Genomic DNA, 20,950 nt, shown 5'->3' with positions numbered 1-20,950 from the left:
TAGAGCCGCTCTGCCTGAGGAATTAAAGCACCCTTAAAATGTAATTGGATGAAGCGTTACTGTCTGATCCTCCGAAGGGCCTGCCACAATACGTCAAATATGTACAATGACAGTTTTATAATGACAGTTTACTCAACTGTTTAGTGACATCTGGCAGTTAAGAGGCCTGCAACTCCTGTTCTGGACAGCCCATCGACATCGTGTGCAGGCTCGTGTTCACCCCAGCGCTAACATAGCGGGTTTAGCTAAATCAATGGATCATAATCTTCAATTTAGCCCTTAATTACCTAAAATCAGGTTCAGTGTGTTAATGAAGAAATACAATTCAGTTCATTCAGGAAGTGAACTGAAGTTCCAATACTTCACAAGGCTTTTAATGAGAAATTATTGCAGGTCAATTCCTAAATTTTCTCGAAATGACCCAACCCTGATCTCAATACGTGCATTGTGAGAAGCCCCATGGCTGTAAAGTCAGTTGAGATCTTTGTGGCCAAATTCACATTTGTCTATTCCTCTGACATCCCCACCCCCCCGATTTGCGGGTAACAAGTTTGGAGCTTAGAGAAAACATGTCCCTGAGATACAAAAACAACCGGTCATATGTCATTCCAGATCTTTGCACATTAAAATAACTTGAATGTCATAAACTCTTAGTCTGCATGGTGTTGATGTTCTCTCCACCCACAAACACGCCAAGTAAATATATTCTGACTAATACAGTGGCATCGGTGCCAGATTTAGGAAATGTTGGCAGATATACCAAACAATAACCTTGGCTGCAGTGAAGACTAGAACACAGTCCAAGAAATTAAAAGGCCTTGATGGTCCTCACAGATGGTCAGCCCCCTGCTCAACTTGTGCATCCAGCAGAGTTAGAATGGTAGAGCACACAAGGTGCAATTGGTTGTGCATCAGCAGATGTTCTGTTCTTATATCAGTCACTGAATTAGCCATGTTTTAGATTAATTTACCAATCTAGCCAGCTATCTAAACATCGTAGTAATCATGGTCTAAACCGGCCGGGCACCGCAGGCATGTCAGTGGGGCCATGACTTCCACTGTGGCCCAAATCTCGCTAGGCCCCAAAAGCTAGGGCCGGCCCTGTTGTAAGGTTTCACACTATTGAACATTAATAGGCTGCACCATTAGACACAAAGAACATTTAAACGACTATAAATGCAGAGGTTTGATAACAGCAAAGATGAGATAGATATTAAAGAATGTGAAATGCCTGACTTGAAAGAAGAACTTCCTGATTTGATTTATTAGGATCCCTATTGGCCGACGCCAATGGTGACAGCTAGTCTTACTGGAGTCCAACACATAACCAAATCAGACATTACAGACAAAATACTTTACAATTTACATACATTTAAATACATTAACATCTAGTGTGTGAATTATATTGCTGAATTACATTTATTAAAAATAGTTTAAAGAAATGTCTCTGCTGATGGTGGTTCCCTCACAAGTTGCTAGAGCTGTCTGTTAGAAAGATATAAAACTGTATTGTAAAGGATTAATTCAAATGTAATGGAAATGGAAAGGAATCTGTTACTTTATTGTAACTATCCCCTATTCATTTTAAAGCAGTTTTATAGAAGCCAGCTGCTAAACGGTTTACCTCAGAGTGTAATAAAAGTTTGAGGCAGCCTACATGGCTGTCAGAAATATGAGTGGATAAGAATGATATAATACTGTACCTGATGTTAGGTACCAGCCTTAAGAATCCTCCTGACCGTTTAGTAGACAACTGAAATGTGAGATTAAATTAAAAGCTTCCTGACGCATCTTCAATAGATCATACTGTAGAATAAATAACTAACAACAGTTGATTGAACACTTTTATGAGCTGGAATTGAAAGCCTAAAGGTTTCTGTTGTAGCTTTAAAAATCATTTTTGGCAAATATGAATTGTAACCAGGGTGACAAATCAACAGCACGAGGTAACAGCCCAACTCCTTCACCAGCATGAGGTGACTGAGGAGACAGTTAGAGGATGGTGTTGGGACAAGGCAAAATAATAGTAATAAAATCTTTTAAATATAAAGAGAAGTTGTTGATGAAGGAATTAATGCCACAAAAATGAAACTAAATTAAGTAAGATTAATTTGTTTTACAATTATACTGTCATTACAGTATTGGAGTGTCATAATTTATTGTCATATTGATATTGTCATAATTATTATTATTTAATTCTTATCTATTTTTTACTTTACAATTTTTTTTCTTAAAACTGAATTGTTGGTTAAGGGCTTGTAAGTAGCATTTCACTACACCTGTTGTATTCGGCAAATGTGACAAGTAACATTGATTTGATCTAATTTACGTAAATTCAGTGAAAATCAATTCAGAAACAAATATTTCAATTAAAAGTAATTTAATGGGAGTGTGGTTCTCCTGCAAGTTGGTGGCGCTAGTGAGACAGAGAAATACAGAGGTCTCTCATCCAATCCATTTCCTTTACCAGAGTGGTCCATAATTAACTTTTGCTTGGTTGACAGTTTCAACCAGATATAAGCAGGCAGAGACCCCAGCATCCATAAGTCAGACAACCTTCTTCCTCTGTGGTAAGACTCTCTCCACCTCTTCACATGTTTACATTTGCCAATATTTTGTGTGCTCCGAATCTTACATGTGTTTTGTTAGATTTTAAACATGCAATCAAGTGGCATTAATTTAAAATGTTTTATTTATTTATTGTGTTTAAGTTTAAATGTGTTTTCTATTCAAATCTGTTACTTTTCATTTACGGTCAAAAGTGGTGCTCCTGTTGTTTGTAAATTGAGGGGTTGGTCTATAATGTAACTGGGTTTTCAGGGGTATTTATTTGAATTCTTGTCAGAATGTGTAGTACAGTCAGTTGCCACGAGGAAAATGAAAGTTACCAGTTTGCACCTGTAGTTTAATTGGACAAGGCTGTCATGATTGAGTTGAATGATGTTTTCTGGCCCTCCGAGGGCTAAAATGATAATGCTTTAGACTTATTCACACACCCTAATGTTTCCCAGGGTTCTCCAAGAAGTACAAATTCATCTGTAGAAGGGGAAAAATAAGGTGAGACATAGTTTGAGTATTTATAAGAAAAGTGACAAATGTTCTGTGAGAGAAAACCACTCACAACTCTGTTGACTGTGGAAGAAGCACCACAAAGTCAATCAAGTTTCTTGTTTCACATCTCTTTTCCTAGTGATCCGTCACCATGAGTACGGACGCGGAGATGCAAATCTACGGCAAGGCTGCCATATACCTCCGGTAAGCCTGAGAAGGAGAGGATGGAGGCACAAACTGCACCCCTTTGATTCAAAGAACGCGTGCTATGTCGCAGACACCAAGGAGCTTTACCTTAAGGGTTTGGTTACTGCCAGGGCCAATGGAAAGTGTACTGTGACAGTCACGAATCCTAACGGCACTAAGGAGGTAAGTCTGATTTGAAAGGAATTGAAGACTGCACCTTTTTCATTTTTATCATGCCAATTGTCAAAATTAAATAAGTAAAAAAAGATTGATAAATAAGCATTTCTTAGTTTTTTGTAAGCAGAATATAACCTTCAAAAACATCCTTTTAATCGCTGCTATTTCAAATTGCCATTGAATTTTCTATACTGACTAGTTAAGAATCACCATGTGTGTCAGTGGTGATAACAAAGTAGTTGGATTAGATGGGGTATGCAGTTTTATTTTAATATTTGTATTTAAAAGCATTCAGTCCTGCCCAGTTTGATCTGTGTATAATCTAGATTTCTGACTGTTTCAGGAAGGAAAAGAGTTCAAAGAAGCAGATGTCTATGAGATGAACCCCCCTAAGTACGATAAGATTGAGGACATGGCCATGATGACCTACCTGAATGAAGCCTCTGTGTTGTATAACCTCAAAGAGCGTTATGCAGCATGGATGATCTATGTAAGATTAACTGTATAAACATACACACGTACATGAACATGAAATACACCACATACAGTACTACACATAAAGTAATGGTAGGAACCAAAACTACCAATACAGTAGACCTACATTACTATACCATAGTACAACACCCACATCCTCACATAAATCCTGGTAAACGTCAATCTGATTTGTCTAATGTAATTTAATGTCTAATTTAATTTATTCTCTTTCATCCAGACCTACTCTGGGCTGTTCTGTGCCACGGTGAACCCCTACAAGTGGCTTCCTGTGTACGACATGGAGGTTGTTAACGCCTACAGAGGGAAGAAGAGGATGGAGGCTCCACCCCCATATCTTCTCCGTCTCTGACAACGCCTTTCAGTTCATGCAGATTGGTATGAGCTCTAATGGGTGGATGGATGGATGGATGGATGGGTGGATGGATGGGTGGGTGGATGGATGGATGGGTGGGTGGATGGATGGATGGGGTGGATGATGGATGGATGGGTGGGTGGGTGGGTGGATGATGGATGAGTGGATGGATGGATGGATGGATGGATGGATGATGGATGGATGGATGGATGGATGGATGGATGGATGTAGTGGATGGATGGATGGATGGATGGAGTGGGTGGGTGGGGTGGGTGGGTGGGTGGGTGGGTGGTGGATGGATGGGTGGGTGGATGATGGATGGGTGGGTGGATGGATGGATGGAAGTTAAAATATGCTTTAGAGATGTATCTGCTGTTTTCTAGTCTATGTTATAACAGTTTGCTGGTAAATCTGATTTCACCCTGGCCTTAAATGGAAAATGTTCCAAAATGAAATCCATGATGATGCTATGAATTCAATGATGTCCCCATAATGTTGCTTGAGTATGATAATCAATATGTTGTTTTGTTACAGACCAGGAGAACCAGTCCGTCCTGATTACGTAAGTTGTTTACTAAAATCTCACTTGATAAAATGTTTCTACTGTAATATGTGTGTCACTTGGGAGTGATGAAAATACATGACATTATGAATAGGTTAGGCTATGCATAAGAATGAGTCGATGATTTGGCTATTTGTTAATGAGTTACTTATGAAAGAAAACAGGTCAAACATTGTATTTTCAGTGGATATTTCTTATGAAAGTCAATCTAACATTCAAACATGTTAACCAAAACCCCTCTTTCTCTGTCATATTAACCATGGAGAATCCGGTGCAGGAAAGACTGTCAACACCAAGCGTGTCATCCAGTACTTTGCCACCATTGCAGTGTCTGGTGGTCAAGAAAGAATAGACCCTACCAAAATGCAGGGTAGATTCAGCTCTCTGAGTGCCATTTATAACACATTTCAGTTTGGTGGCTGTGACCAAGCATCGAGAATAACTAACTTTACCACTTTACCAGTTTTCTTAGCAACTTGTGTTTGTCTCAATCAGGGGTCTCTTGAGGATCAGATCATTTCTGCTAACCCTCTGCTGGAGCTTACGGTAATGCCAAGACAGTGAGTGAACACAACTCGTCTCGCTTTGTAAGTATGAAGGGCATACTGGGAAAGTTACCTTATATTGGACAAATGTACTTCAGTATTTCCCTTTTGTTATATCAATAGATATCCAACAAACTAACATCTAAAGGGGTCTATTAAAATAAAATGTTAGATGTATTAGTGAACCTCTTTCGAACCCCCATGCTCTTCTTTAGGGTAATTCATCAGGAGTCACTCCAAGGTAGCAAACTGGCTAAAGCCTGACATTTGAGACCTGTGAGTTGATTTTCATTGTTTCTCAATTCTTTACTAAAGTCACACAGATGTTTTTGGGGAGATAATATTTATCTCATGTTCTTTCTGTCTCTCTCTCTCTTCTCTCTGTCAATATCTCTCTCTTCTCTCTCACCTGCTAGAGAAGTCCAGAGTGTCCTTCCAGCTTCCCGATGAGAGAGGCTACCACATCTTCTTCCAGATGATGACCAATCACAAACCTGAGGTTTGGTAAGGCAAAGTAAAGGTTCAGGGGGAATGTTTCCTCCCTCCATTAGAAATACTATTACAATGAGTACATCCATGGTAACAAGGCATCTAGACATGGGTCAGGTCTTTGGGAAAGATGTATCCAGAAATGGACTGTGATGCACTAGTCCACGAGTCTCAGTTGATGCTATTTATTGTATACTACATCCTTGAGAGCACACCAATTGGGTAAAGGAGAGAGAGATACTGTAAAGGTAGGACAGCACAAATCTAAGAGATTTAACTGACAAGACATTGTCTGTTGTCCATAGAAATGTCACTCATCACCACCAACCCCTACGACTTCCCCATGTGCAGGCCAGGGACAGATCACTGTGGCCAGCATCAACGACAAGGAAGAGCTGGATGCCACAGATGTGAGTCAAACAAAGGGTTAATGATATTTTATATATGTAATTGGTAGGACCACCATACACACTGAATGCACTGCGCAATCCCAACTTGGTGGCAGCAGGGAATTATCATGTATTTGTTTTGTTTGATTCTCAATGCCTTGTGATAGTTAGGCATGTGCCTCAAGGAACTCTTCAATCCTTCAACACTTCAACCTTGAGAGCACGTACTGTACATGTAAGACCATCCACAAGAGAGTGTCACTAAGTCCCTGTGGAACTGGGTAAAATAGAGTTTTGACACGGGAGTGAAATTCATTCCTTTCCCATCTTGTCTGTCAATGTTTTTCCTGTACTGTCCCTGATCCAACAACAGTTCTACAACCCTTGAACTTTCCTGTCCCTTCCGGATAAAAAAAATCAGTGTTGACCCTGTCCAGTGCTCAGTTTTTGTGCGCACAGAAATAAAGTATGTAGGCTATTGTGTTTGTTTAGGAAGTATGCTAAATAATTTCAGTAATGCAATAACGCGACTGTGATATGTGGTTGTCTTACCTATCTTAGTTAAACGCCACTGACTGAAGTCCTAAATCGCCCTGGATATAAGAACATATTCTAAACGACCTAAATGTAGATGAATTAAAGCTGGGAGGATGAGGACAGATCACAGTACAGCTGAGCACTGCAGCATATCAACATTTACAACACAATAACATTTACAACAATAACATAAAAGATAAACCTGAGCGGGCATTACTGCATAAGTCAATAGATTTTTATTTCACTCTTCACCTCATACGACATGGGTTTAGTTAAACACACGAACAATCCGGCTTGACGATAAAGTTATTGGGTAGGAGAGCAGCTATGCGGCATCAGGCCGCTTGTCCTGCTCTCTTGTTGGTAGCATATTTGAATTCACCAGCAGCATTTTTTTTTAGCAAGCCATGTAGTAGGTTCCGTCATTGTCAGAGACAAGCCCATCAAATGTAACTAAAACATCTCTCTTTCCTTGGCTCTAATGTTACTGTTAGTGATGGGTCCTTGGCTGCAACAAGATGTTGCAATTCCTCTACTGAAGGCTTCGTCGTTTAGCCTACTAACGTAGGTTGGCATCTGAGGTAGCGTTGTGACCGGCTACAACTGGAGTGAGGCGCGAGGGGGGAGCCGACAGAAGGGGAGGAGGAAATTACAATGTATTTCGTTTTTTTGAAAGTTTTTTTTTAATGAAATACTCCACACATTACATATTTCCACCCAAAAAACGATGTTTATAACTATACATGTACTGCCAGCTCCTGTGGACTGTTGAGCCTATCCGAACTTGATTCTAGAACTTCACTCCCATTCCTGCCAGAATCCCGCAGGACCCGCAAAAAAACCCGCGGGAGTCCTGTTCCCGTGTCAATCTCTAGTCTAAAATTATTTTGTGCTGTCATCTACCAGTGTTGGTCAAGTGTAATCATGTGGATCTGGGAAGCCAGTCAAATGTATCCATCCCTTTGTTCTGCTGAGAGCACAGAACTGTAGTATAATGTATGTGAGAAAACTACCGTTCAGGTCATCACTGTTGTAACTTCCTGTCTAATGCCAGGATGCCATTACAATCCTGGGCTTCACTAATGATGAGAAAATAGCATCTACAACGTGACAGGAGCTGTACTGCACCATGGCAACCTGAAATTCAGCAGAAGCAGCGTGAGGAGCAGGCTGAGCCAGACGGCACAGAGGGTGAGTCCCAAACATAGATATACAATATGTAGAGCATTATAACATTCCCAGTCCCACTCATAGATATACAATATGTAGAGCATATAACCATTCCAGTCCCACTCATAGATATACAATATGTAGAGCATTAGTCCCATTCCCAGTCCTACTCATAGATATGCAATATGTAGAGCATTATAACCATTCCCAGTCCCACTCATAGGAATACAATATGTAAAGCATTATAACCAGTCCCAAACATAGAAATACAAAATGTAAGACAGACAGAGCCTCATCAAAGTCCGGCAGGAGATCATTTATGGAGAACCAAATTTCAACCTTAAAACTATGGATGTGGATTCAAATCAAAAACCTAACCCCAAAAAACTTGGCCGAACCCTTTTTTCAGTGTGACATCAGAATCAAGTGATATTGTGTTTCAGGAGTCTGTTGATGTTGGTTCTCTCTCCAGTGGCTGATAAAATCCGGCTACCTGCTGGCCTGAACTCAGCTGAGATGCTGAAGGCTCTGTGCTACCCCAGAGTGAAGGTCGGCAACGAGTATGTGACCAAGGGACAGACTGTGCCTCAGGTAAGGCGACCAAACACAGCTTCTAACCATTTCCTGAGCACCATAAATCTTTGGTGGTTGATGAGTGCATTGCTTGTTTTGAATATGATGTTGTTTTCCCCAAGCTCTTTTCACCTTATCACTAGACATGGTCAATATCTCATGTATTCATTTGAGGTAATTTCATTGCAGGTTAATAACTCAGTCTCAGCTCTGGCCAAGTCCATCTATGAGAGGATGTTCTTGTGGATGGTCATCCGTATCAACGAGATGTTGGACACCAAGAATCCAAGGCAGTTCTATATCGGTGTGCTCGACATTGCCGGGTTTGAGATCTTTGATGTGAGTCTGAGACCAGAACAAGACAATTAGTTGTGATTGAGAGGGATTACAGCCTTGTATGATGATAAAATGATCCCTTCTGAAATTCCATCAACAGTACAACAGCATGGAGCAGCTGTGCATCAACTTCACCAATGAGAAACTGCAACAGTTTTTTCAACCACACCATGTTCGTCCTGGAACAAGAGGAGTACAAGAAGGAGGGAATTGTCTGGGCCTTCATTGACTTCGGCATGGACTTGGCTGCCTGCATTGAGCTTATTGAGAAGGTAAGCTGTCTGTCAGGATTATAATGGACCTCAACAGCAAAAGCTCAAATGGAGTGGTGTGAGATATTATCACATGGTACAATGTATCTGACTGTTGAGAACTCAAAATGTTTTGCTATTATGGGCCCCCTAAATGAAGATACTCTGATAATAGCATGTTTGCTAAAAGAATACATGTGATCCTAAATGTAAATATCACTAATTTGATGTACATCTCTTTTCGTAAAGCCATTGGGCATCTTCTCCATCCTTGAAGAGGAGTGCATGTTCCCCAAGTCTTCAGACACAACTTTCAAGGATAAGCTGTACGCCCAGCATCTTGGCAAAACCAAAGCGTTTGAGAAGCCCAAGCCTGCCAAAGGCAAGGCAGAGGCCCACTTCTCCCTGGTTCACTACGCCGGCACTGTGGACTACAACATCACTGGCTGGCTGGAGAAGAACAAGGACCCTCTGAACGACTCAGTTCTTCAGCTGTACGGGAAGTCCTCAGTCAACTGATGGCTACCCTGTATGTCGCTGCCCCACCTGAGGGTAAGACTAGCAGCACATCAAAAGATTTCATGAAGAACTAGTTACAACTCAGTCACACATTTTCTTTAAAGGGTCAGTCTGCAGTTGCAACATCCATTTGTGGACTTATAAAGATATGTACCCATTCATTCTAGAAGGAAATAACTTTCTTCAAGAACATCAGCCGTTGTACCCCATTTGAAGCCGAAATAGAAGCTTTTACTCGTATTTTTGTAAGCAAAGTAAAGGGAATATGCACTTTACAGCCTCAAAACATGGTTTTAAACTATCATTTGATATCATGAATGTTCAGGTCCTTGAATACATAGCCCTGTCTATAAATTGGAGTGGTTAGTTTCCTCCAGCCCCATCTCTCCGTTTTTTATTGAAACAGGGGCAGAGAGAATGCTTTGTTATTGTTTCAACTGCTGATTGCGGCTTTAAATGTATCACAATTTCTAAGGGTGATTTACTGGGTTAAATAAAGGTGAAAAAAATAATATTTCCTCATACAATAGATGTTATTTTACACAATCACATTGGCAGCATTTGCATTAAGATACGTGTGAAGTTAACCTGAGATTCTCTCCTTTATATTGAACTTTTCTCCATTACAACAGATACAACCAAGAAAGGAGGCAAGAAGAAGGGTGGTTCCATGCAGACTGTGTCCTCCCAGTTCAGGGTGAGCTTTAAAATGTGGATATTCAGTCCTTCAAAAGGGTGTACTGATTATCAGAAATCATTTCTGAGAACATGGTTTGTAACCCTCTTACAGGAGAACTTACATAAGCTGATGACCAACTTGAGGAGCACTCATCCTCACTTTGTACGCTGCCTGATCCCCAACGAGTCAAAGACTCCAGGTACAATACATGTTGAGTTAAATATGACATCTTGTCAGTACCGTATCAGTAACATTAACAAACCAATCTTTAACTTGTTTATGAGTATTTAAAGAGACTTGGTTTTTGTTTCCAGGTCTGATGGAGAACTTCCTGGTTATCCACCAGCTCAGGTGTAATGGTGTTCTGGAGGGTATCAGGATCTGCAGAAAGGGCTTCCCCAGCAGAATCATCTATGCTGACTTCAAGCAGAGGTACACACACACACACACACACACACACACACACACACACACACACACACACACAGAAATATCTTCTCTAAGGGTTATCCCAACATCAGAATAGCCTTATTATTTTACGTAATATAACCAACCTATTACAACTTGACATTTCTCCTGATTCAGGTACAAAGTACTGAATGCCAGTGTCATCCCTGAGGGCCAGTTCATGGACAACAAGAAGGCTTCTGAGAAGCTGCTTGGGTCCATTGATGTGAATCACGAGGACTACAAGTTTGGACACACCAAGGTCAGTCAAATACCCCCAGCAAAAGCTAACAATAAAACACAACTTCAATGATAATGTAAACTCTAACCATTCAAACGTCTCTCCAGTTGATCTATCCACCTTTTTTTTATTTCTTAAAAATGTTTAAAAAAATATTGTACTCAATGAATTATCTTGTGTCAGAATGGTATGTCTGCAGTTATCTATGTCAGTGTACATTATTAATCTACAACTACACAATAACTTACAACTCATAAACAACCTATCCCATGGTTTGTTTGTAAGGATTACAATGTTTATGTTGTTCAAATCAATCTAGTGGTTTGGTTCCTCTCTTTTGATTCACCCTTTCTATCTGTTACCACCTGACTGGTTCCATAATTGACCATGTCAACCTGTGTCAGGTGTTCTTCAAAGCCGGTCTGCTGGGTGTCCTGGAGGAGATGAGAGATGAGAAGCTGGCCTCTCTGGTCGGCATGGTCCAGGCTCTCAGCCGTGGATTCCTCATGAGGAGAGAGTTCACCAAGATGATGGAGAGGAGGTGAGGAAGAGTAGACATCTTGGGAAACAATTCTCTCAACCACCTGTATGTAATGTATGATGATTACATCGTGAATATGCAGTGAGTTGTTCAGGATGAGAAAGTACATGTTATAATATTCTATTAAAGAAGCAGTTTGGGATTTAGCATGCGGTTCAATTGTTATTTAAATAAGTAATATTTACCCATTCATTCTGGAATAATATGAAATGCCTCATGATCTTAACATTACCTGGCAGTTCTTTCATCTAGAGCGCTGTATATAAGTTTAAGAGGGATTACATTTCCCTAGCCCCATTCCTCAGCTGTATTCAAAAAGTGGTGGGGTCCCCGTTTTGTTATTCTTCGAATCGCAGAATGTAGCTTTAAAGACGTCATCCAGTGATTTTATTTTTTACTTTTACTGTTAAGGAATAATGGGAATGCCCTACTCCTTGAAGTTTGCAGTTGTATAAACAAAAATAACAATTTTCTTCAAAACATATATTTTTACCCTTTAGTGTGTGTACTTTACTGTATTTATACTTGGATATCGTTTTCCACTGGAAAAGTAAAAAGAAAACACTGGAGGAGATCTTTAAGCATGTCACTCACCATGTCACTCACCATGTCACTCACCATGTCACTCACCATGTCACTCTATCCTTTCTGTGGACCAGAGATTCCATCTTCGCCATCCAGTACAACATCCGTTCATTCATGAATGTGAAAACCTGGCCATGGATGAAGTTGTACTTCAAGATCAAGCCCCTGCTGCAGAGCGCTGAGACTGAGAAGGAGCTGGCCAACATGAAGAGAACTATGAGAAGATGACGTCGGACCTGGCCAAGGCTCTGGCCAAGAAGAAGGAGTTGGAGGAGAAGATGGTGGCCATGGTGCAGGAGAAGAATGACCTGGCGCTACAAGTCGCATCTGTGAGTGAGCAACAGGCCTCATCAGAGCACATTTAGACACACAAGTACACATACACAATAGCACACACACATCTGCACATACGAACACACGCACACTGTGGCTACCTCAAGAAAGTGCCCATGGTATATATTTATATTTCATGCATTTAAATTGATTCGCTCTGAAATGTTTGACTAAATCAAGTCTATATATTGATGCACAAAGTGAGGCTACAGATTTTTTCTCCTGTTCTGAAACCAGGATTCAGAGAATCTGAACGATGCTGAGGAAAGGTGTGAGGGGCTCATCAAGAGCAAGATCCAGCTGGAGGCCAAACTCAAAGAGACGACTGAGAGGCTGGAGGATGAGGAGGAGATGAATGCTGAGTTGACTGCCAAAAAGAGGAAGCTGGAGGATGAGTGCTCTGAGCTGAAGAAGGACATTGATGACCTGGAGCTCACCCTGGCCAAAGTGGAGAAGGAGAAGCACGCCACTGAAAACAAGGTCTGGTAGACAGTCTAACCAAACAATAATCCAAAGAATAATCACTCAAAACATGGCTCAACATAAATGTAATTCAAGGCTTTTGTGGCTGCAGGAAGAAAATTAAGGCACAAAATAGTGGAATTTCAGTTGTGGTGTACTCCCCACATTCATTGCATGTTCTGGTACCAACTCGTTTATGATTTCCATTCAGTACACTGGCATGGAGTACAGTGCCATCTAGTGTTGAATCTATAATACAGAACTTGTTGGCAAATTTCTATTATAAATTAAACTAATTCTCCCATTCATGGTGAAGTGACCAGAAACAAATTTGTTGGGGCCGTTTTCAGGTTAAAAACCTGACAGAGGAGATGGCGTCTATGGATGAGAGTGTTGCCAAGCTGACCAAGGAGAAGAAAGCCCTCCAAGAGGCCCACCAGCAGACACTGGACGACCTGCAGGCAGAGGAGGACAAAGTCAACACTCTGACCAAGGCCAAGACCAAGCTGGAACAGCAAGTGGATGACGTGAGTGGAGTTGACATTTTGGACATGATAGAATGTAAGATGATATTATCTACAGTTGTTTAGATTTGACCAATATATGTGTGTTTTTATCTTGTAGCTTGAGGGTTCTCTGGAGCAAGAGAAGAAGCTCCGTATGGACCTTGAGAGAGCCAAGAGAAAGCTGGAAGGAGATCTGAAACTGGCCCAGGAGTCCATAATGGACCTGGAGAATGACAAGCAGCAGTCTGATGAGAAAATCAAGAAGTAAGCACAAATAAATTACTACAGTATTTCCTGCCATCTTGATCAACATAATGGTTTTCTTGGCTCATTCTTGTAATTATGAATTAGACTGTATGTGATTCTTACAAGCAAATTGAATGGTAATATAGGCTCCCTTTACACTGTCTAACCAAAACTAACTTTGCAATCAACGTGTTTGTGTTTGTTAGGAAGGAGTTTGAGACCACCCAGCTCCTCAGCAAGATAGAGGATGAGCAGTCTCTGGGAGCTCAGCTGCAGAAGAAGATCAAGGAACTGCAGGTACAGTACAGGATCTAAGCTCCAGTACAGGAAAATAACTGACACATTCTTCTGGTAGCACATATTCTTCCTGGTGGATTCCAATGGCTCAGTAAGATGGAAGATGGTTCTTCTTGCTGGTGCTTCTTTCTATGTAAAGATGTTGCTTCTTACCGTTGTTAGTTTGGTTCCTGCATGGGACACTGTCTAATGGGACACTGTCTAATGGGACACTGTCTAATGGGACACTGTCTAATGGGACACTGTCTAATGGGAACACTGTCTAATGGGACACTGTCTAATGAATATAGTAAATATGTTAGTGTAACTGGCAAAGTATTAACACATTTATACTAAATATACAGTACATACTATTATTATGTAGTGAGGTTCAATTGTTTCAACTGTATTGTAGTGTTCATTCCCCCTGCTCCTACCCGCTGTTCTAGGCCCGTATTGAGGAGCTGGAGGAGGAAATTGAGGCTGAGCGTGCTGCCAGGGCTAAGGTTGAGAAGCAGAGGGCCGATCTCTCCAGGGAACTTGAGGAGATCAGCGAGAGACTGGAGGAGGCCGGAGGCGCCACTGCTGCTCAGATTGAGATGAACAAGAAGCGCGAGGCTGAGTTCCAGAAGCTGCGTCGTGATCTTGAAGAGTCCACCCTGCAGCATGAGGCCACAGCCGCTGCTCTGCGCAAGAAGCAGGCCGACAGTGTGGCTGAGCTCGGGGAGCAGATCGACAACCTGCAGCGCGTCAAACAGAAGCTGGAGAAGGAGAAGAGTGAGTACAAGATGGAGATTGATGACCTCTCCAGCAACATGGAGGCTGTCGCCAAGGCTAAGGTGAGTAGTGATGTTTTGGTCAAGCAGTGATGAGGAGGGTCAACTACATTACCATTCAATAAACTGAAGTTGACAGTCCCATATGTTTCACTAACAGGGCAATCTGGAGAAGATGTGCCGTACTCTTGAGGACCAGCTGAGTGAGATCAAGACTAAGAATGATGAGAATGCTCGCCAGGTCAACGACATCAGCGGACAGAGGGCCAGACTCTTGACAGAAAATGGTACCATCAACAATGAACAACAAACCACTATAGTTCACCTCAGTAGTACACAGTAACATGTGTCGAGGGCTGTAAATTCAGTCTATATAGTTTCCGCCCTATGATACCTCAAAATATAATGTCAATCTTAGAGAACAGAGTCCCCATAACAAGATGTCCCTCTATTCCTGCAGGTGAGTTTGGCCGCCAGCTGGAGGAGAAGGAAGCCCTGGTGTCTCAGCTGACCAGAGGCAAACAGGCCTTCACCCAGCAGGTGGAGGAGCTGAAGAGACAGATTGAGGAAGAGGTCAAGGTAAGGGACCCAAAATGGAAACCACCTACCACAGTTTAGAGCTTTATCTACACATAGACTGTTTCTACGCCACACTCAGAGACTTCTTTCCCTCTCTAATCTCTCTTTGTCTTTCTTTCTCTCTCACAGGCTAAAAATGCACTGGCCCATGGTGTCCAGTCTGCCCGCCATGACTGTGACCTCCTGAGAGAGCAGTTTGAAGAGGAGCAGGAGGCCAAGGCAGAGCTGCAACGCGGCATGTCCAAGGCCAACAGTGAGGTGGCTCAGTGGAGGACTAAGTATGAAACTGATGCCATCCAACGCACAGAGGAGCTGGAGGAGGCCAAGTGAGTTGCACGCAATAGCAAAATCTTTAATTAACGGTGTGGATGGTGAGGGTGGTAGTGGGATCTGAGAAAATGTTACTTCAATATGTAGTGCAACATTTGTTTCACAACAAATGATGCACCATATCACTACCCTCTGATTTTCAACAGGAAGAAGCTGGCCCAGCGTCTGCAGGAGGCTGAGGAGACCATTGAGGCGACCAACTCAAAGTGTGCCTCCCTGGAGAAGACCAAGCAGAGACTGCAGGGAGAGGTGGAGGACCTCATGATTGACGTTGAGAGAGCCAACGCCATGGCCGCCAACCTTGACAAGAAGCAGAGGAACTTTGACAAGGTGAACATTTATAAACCTCACTCTAGGGTGATATTTCCTGTCTGCTATTTGATCAGATGTAGTATAATTGTAGCATATTTCTGATTCAAAACTCTCTCTCAATGAGTTGTAATGAAAATCCCATGGATTTCCCCAGGTTCTGGCAGAGTGGAAGCAGAAGTATGAGGAGGGCCAGGCTGAGCTGGAAGGAGCTCAGAAGGAGGCTCGCTCAATGAGCACTGAACTCTTCAAGATGAAGAACTCCTACGAGGAGGCTCTGGATCATCTGGAGACTCTGAAGAGAGAGAACAAGAACCTGCAACGTGAGCATTTGCCAGCAGTTATTTTTGCCTGATGTTTGACCAGTGTTTGAAAATGGAACCAACTGTAATCATTAACATTATATCAAAATAAATGTTTAACAGTCTCAGAATGTTCATGTGAAGTTTAAAATATATTTTTTGGAACTTGTAATTGGTATTCCTTTCAACAAACCAATGATGTGGAGGGCAATTAGATTAGCAAGACAGTATGAAGTGCTGTTCATTAATGAACTGTTATTATGATTCAATATAAACTTCAGTGCATTGGTGATATCCACTGTGGAAATCTCCCAAGTCTAAACAGCTTCTGTGTTTGTGTGTGCAGAGGAGATATCTGACCTGACTGAGCAGATCGGAGAGACTGGCAAGAGCATCCATGAGCTGGAGAAGGCCAAGAAGACCGTGGAGACAGAGAAGTCTGAGATCCAGACCGCTCTGGAGGAGGCTGAGGTACAAACTACAGCTGTTTTGATAGGAAAAGCAGTGTTACACTAGCCAATACCAACTACAATCTTATGCTCCCTTTATCGGTGTTTATTGTAGTCATATATACGCAATTCCTTGTGTTTTGCACATCCAAATGTACTGACCCTTCGCTAAGCTCCACTCTAACATTTGTGGACAACCAATCGCAGTTCTCCAATGAATAGCAACTGTCATCGAGTCGGACACATTGGACAAGTTCTTGTTTCAAACACATGAAAACCAGTAGAAAAAAACAGAAACAGAGAGTTTTCTTAAAATAAAGTTGAATAATTGAACAGTTCAGCAGGAGTACTTTCTAATGTGATTCCTGAAAGGCAGAGCCTGTTGGTGGAGTATTTTTTTATTCCGATATTATACTTTTGTTACATTGTTTTCTAACTCTCTCTCATAGACCACCAAACGTTGCTAGCTAGCAATATAACTTGTTTTCTCAACATATATGATCAAGTACATTGGCTAGCTCAGTTAGTCATGTTATGAATACATCTCCCATCTACGTTAAACTTCAGGAATTCAGTGCCATTCAGTGGCTAGCCACACTACAGAAATAATTTTACCAGGATTCCCTTTGAAGCAGCTGTAATGACAGTCCAACACAACATACCTGAGGGGTAGTGTTAAATTTCATTGTATATATAAAAACACAGTTTGAGATGATTGTAATTCCCCATCCAGTGGTCTGAATGGGGAATTGGGCTTCCCAGGAAAATGTTGTCCGAGGTTGCAAGAGTAACCAAGGGGGGGCGGAGCTTAGTGAAGGGTTGATTCGTCTGACTGCTTCTCTTTGTCCAGGGCACACTGGAGCACGAGGAATCCAAGATTCTGCGTGTGCAGCTGGAGCTGAACCAGATCAAGGGTGAGGTGGACAGGAAGATCGCTGAGAAGGACGAGGAGATGGAGCAGATCAAGAGGAACAGCCAGAGGGTGGTTGACTCCATGCAGAGCACCCTGGACTCTGAGGTCAGGAGCAGGAATGATGCCCTGAGGGTGAAGAAGAAGATGGAGGGCGACCTGAATGAGATGGAGATCCAGCTGAGCCATGCCAACAGGCAGGCCGCTGAGGCCCAGAAACAGCTGAGGAACGTCCAGGGACAGCTCAAGGTAAAGGGACTGGGACATCAGGCTCAAGAACCTGAACATGGGAAGGGATTTGTTTTGTGAATCAGTAGAAAAGAATAGAACAGTGGAATGTACTCGAGTGGACTAATATACTGTAGGAAGGTAGGGATATTAGAGTGGACTAATATACTGTAGGAAGGTAGGGATATTAGAGTGGACTATATACTGTAGGAAGGTAGGGATATTAGAGTGGACTATATACTGTAGGAAGGTAGGGATATTAGAGTGGACTATATACTGTAGGAAGGTAGGGATATTAGAGTGGACTAATATACTGTAGGAAGGTAGGGATATTTGAGTGGACTATATACTGTAGGAAGGTAGGGATATTAGAGTGGACTATATACTGTAGGAAGGTAGCGATATTAGAGTGGACTAATATACTGTAGGGATATTGGGGACATGTTTACCAATGAACATGCCTATTACCCACTGGTGTGGCAGTAGCCTAGTGGTTAGAGCGTTGGGCCAGTAACCAACTGGTTGCTGGATCTGTCGTTCTGCCCCTGAGCAAGGCAGTTAACCCACTGTTCCCTGAGCGCCGATGACGTGGATGGCGATTAAGGTAGACCCCCGCACCTCTCTGATTCAGAGGGGTTGGGTTAAATGCAGAAGACACATTTCAGTTGAAGACATTCAGTTGTACAACTGACTAGTTATCCCCCGTTCCACCTTATTGCCAATCCTATCGCCCCTTCTTCCACAAGTCTAATGATACTATGTAATTGTGAACCCCAGGATGCCCAATTGCACCTTGATGATGCCGTCCGTGCCGCAGAGGATATGAAGGAGCAGGCAGCCATGGTGGAGCGCAGAAACGGTCTGATGGTGGCTGAAATCGAGGAGCTGAGAGTTGCTCTGGAGCAGACAGAGAGAGGCCGCAAAGTTGCTGAGACTGAGCTGGTGGACGCCAGCGAGCGTGTCGGACTGCTGCACTCCCAGGTACGGGTCAAAAGCCATTTCTATTGAAACTCAACCAAGCATACCGTTTACATTTTCATAATTTCAGCCTTGTGACTTGTAAGTTCTCTTGAGAGTCAAACAAATAGCCTTGTTTCCTCCTTCAGAACACCAGCCTTGCAAACACCAAGAAGAAGCTGGAGACTGACCTGGTTCAGGTGCAGGGAGAGGTGGACGACATCGTCCAGGAGGCAGGAACGCAGAGGAGAAGGCCAAGAAAGCCATCACTGATGTGAGTCCTTATGATCTACTCAATTACATCAACTAGATTTGTCCCCAAAGGCCAATGGTAGCTGGGCTGGTTAAACAGAGATCTCAAAAGGAGGTCAGATGATCTCAGAGGGACATTATGATTGGTGTCAGTTGGTGCATAAATTAAACTAACTACCATTCCAGGCGGCCATGATGGCTGAGGAGCTGAAGAAGGAGCAGGACACCAGCTCTCATCTGGAGAGGATGAAGAAGAACCTGGAGGTCACAGTCAAGGACCTGCAGCACCGCCTGGATGAGGCTGAGAATCTGGCCATGAAGGGAGGCAAGAAGCAGCTCCAGAAACTGGAGTCCAGGGTGAGTTAACAGTAGGGTGAGATTGAAAAAACAGATTGCTGGAAATGTATTTCATCATATAAAAATACACAGGGGCATTGTGTAATGGATTTTTCTCTTAATAACCCACCTACATCATGAAAAGTAGTTGTTTTCATTATAGACCCCTTTAATTAAAATCGTAAAAGTTCATAGGAGCAGACAACACTTCTTGACCAGTAGAAGAACATTCCTCTGTTTTACAAAGATTTGTTACATCTGACTTCATCACCTCACATAAATGCCTACGTTATTTCTTCCACAAAGGTGCGTGAGCTCGAGACTGAGGTGGAGGCCGAGCAGAGAAGAGGTGTAGACGCGGTCAAGGGAGTCCGCAAGTATGAGCGCAGAGTCAAGGAGCTCACTTACCAGGTAAGAAAAAGTGCATTCTTCACACACTAAAGCACACTGGTTTGTGTGTTAACTATGGACTATTGATTCTTTTAACTTCTCCCACAGACTGAGGAGGATAAGAAGAACGTTGGCAGACTTCAGGACCTGGTAGATAAGCTGCAGATGAAAGTGAAGGCCTACAAGAGACAGGCTGAGGAAGCGGTGAGTCACAGACTTAGTCAAAACCTCTGAAAGCTAACATTCCCTAGTAGACATTACAAAACTTCTAGTCAGTTTACTTAAGTGTTGCTACTGCACAACAATCAACATTAACTCAGTTGATAGTGCAAGTAATTTCTGAAGAAATGTATGCACAGTGACTCCTCTTCCTATGTGTAAACAATTTAAAGTAGAGAGTGTTGAATATTATTTAGCTTTGTGCCGTGGGCTCGTCTGGTGGTAGTGCTGACTCTCCTGGATCACATGGTCCTGGAAGCAGCAGTTTATCCCCTGTTCCATCACTCACTTTCTCTAATGTAGCATCCTTCTCTCTCATAATTCCTTAAAAGAATATATGTTAAATTGCTACCTGAAGCTTCAAACTTTCAATACTGATGTTAGGCTCTCCCTCTCTTTTCCTCACCCAGGAGGAAGCATCCAACCAGCACATGTCTAAGTTCAGGAAGGTTCAGAATGAGCTGGAGGAGGCCGAGGAGCGTGCTGACATCGCTGAGACTCAGGTCAACAAGCTCAGAGCCAAGAGCCGCGACAGCGGAAAGGTACAGAACTGCTGCTAAACCTACACCTGACTGATGTTCAAACATGACCACAACACCACCTATGATTCATTTTTCACAGAGGTCAATACTGACCTTTTACAATCACTCAAATGTTGAGGATCTCTGAGAAACACATTTCAGGACAGGTTAAATAATCCAAATGTAGTTGGTACTTCAAAATCGAAAATCAAGCTGAGCACTGAGTCTTAAATACTTGATCCATTCTGTTATTTCCAAGTGTTGATATATTTATCATGTTCATTATTAATACTGATCTATTCTGTTATGTCTTTCTTCTTACAGGGAAAAGAAGCTGCTGAATAACAAGACCAAAGTCTTATCAACTTCCTGTGTTTCATAAAATATGATTTTCACGATGAAATGTTGATCATTGATTAAAAACATGTAGGCCTACATACACTT

General features: G+C 42.2%; 1 pseudogene; it reads left to right on the top strand.

Moving 5' to 3' along the window:
- Positions 1–2,553: 2,553 nt before the first annotated feature.
- On the top strand, positions 2,554–20,947 carry LOC115189749 (myosin heavy chain, fast skeletal muscle-like; annotated as a pseudogene).
- The last annotated feature ends 3 nt before the right edge of the window (positions 20,948–20,950 follow it).

Source organism: Salmo trutta, unplaced genomic scaffold, assembly GCF_901001165.1.
Source record: "Salmo trutta unplaced genomic scaffold, fSalTru1.1, whole genome shotgun sequence".
NCBI classification, from domain to species: Eukaryota; Metazoa; Chordata; class Actinopteri; order Salmoniformes; family Salmonidae; genus Salmo; species Salmo trutta.
This window is presented reverse-complemented; position numbering and strand designations above follow the sequence as displayed.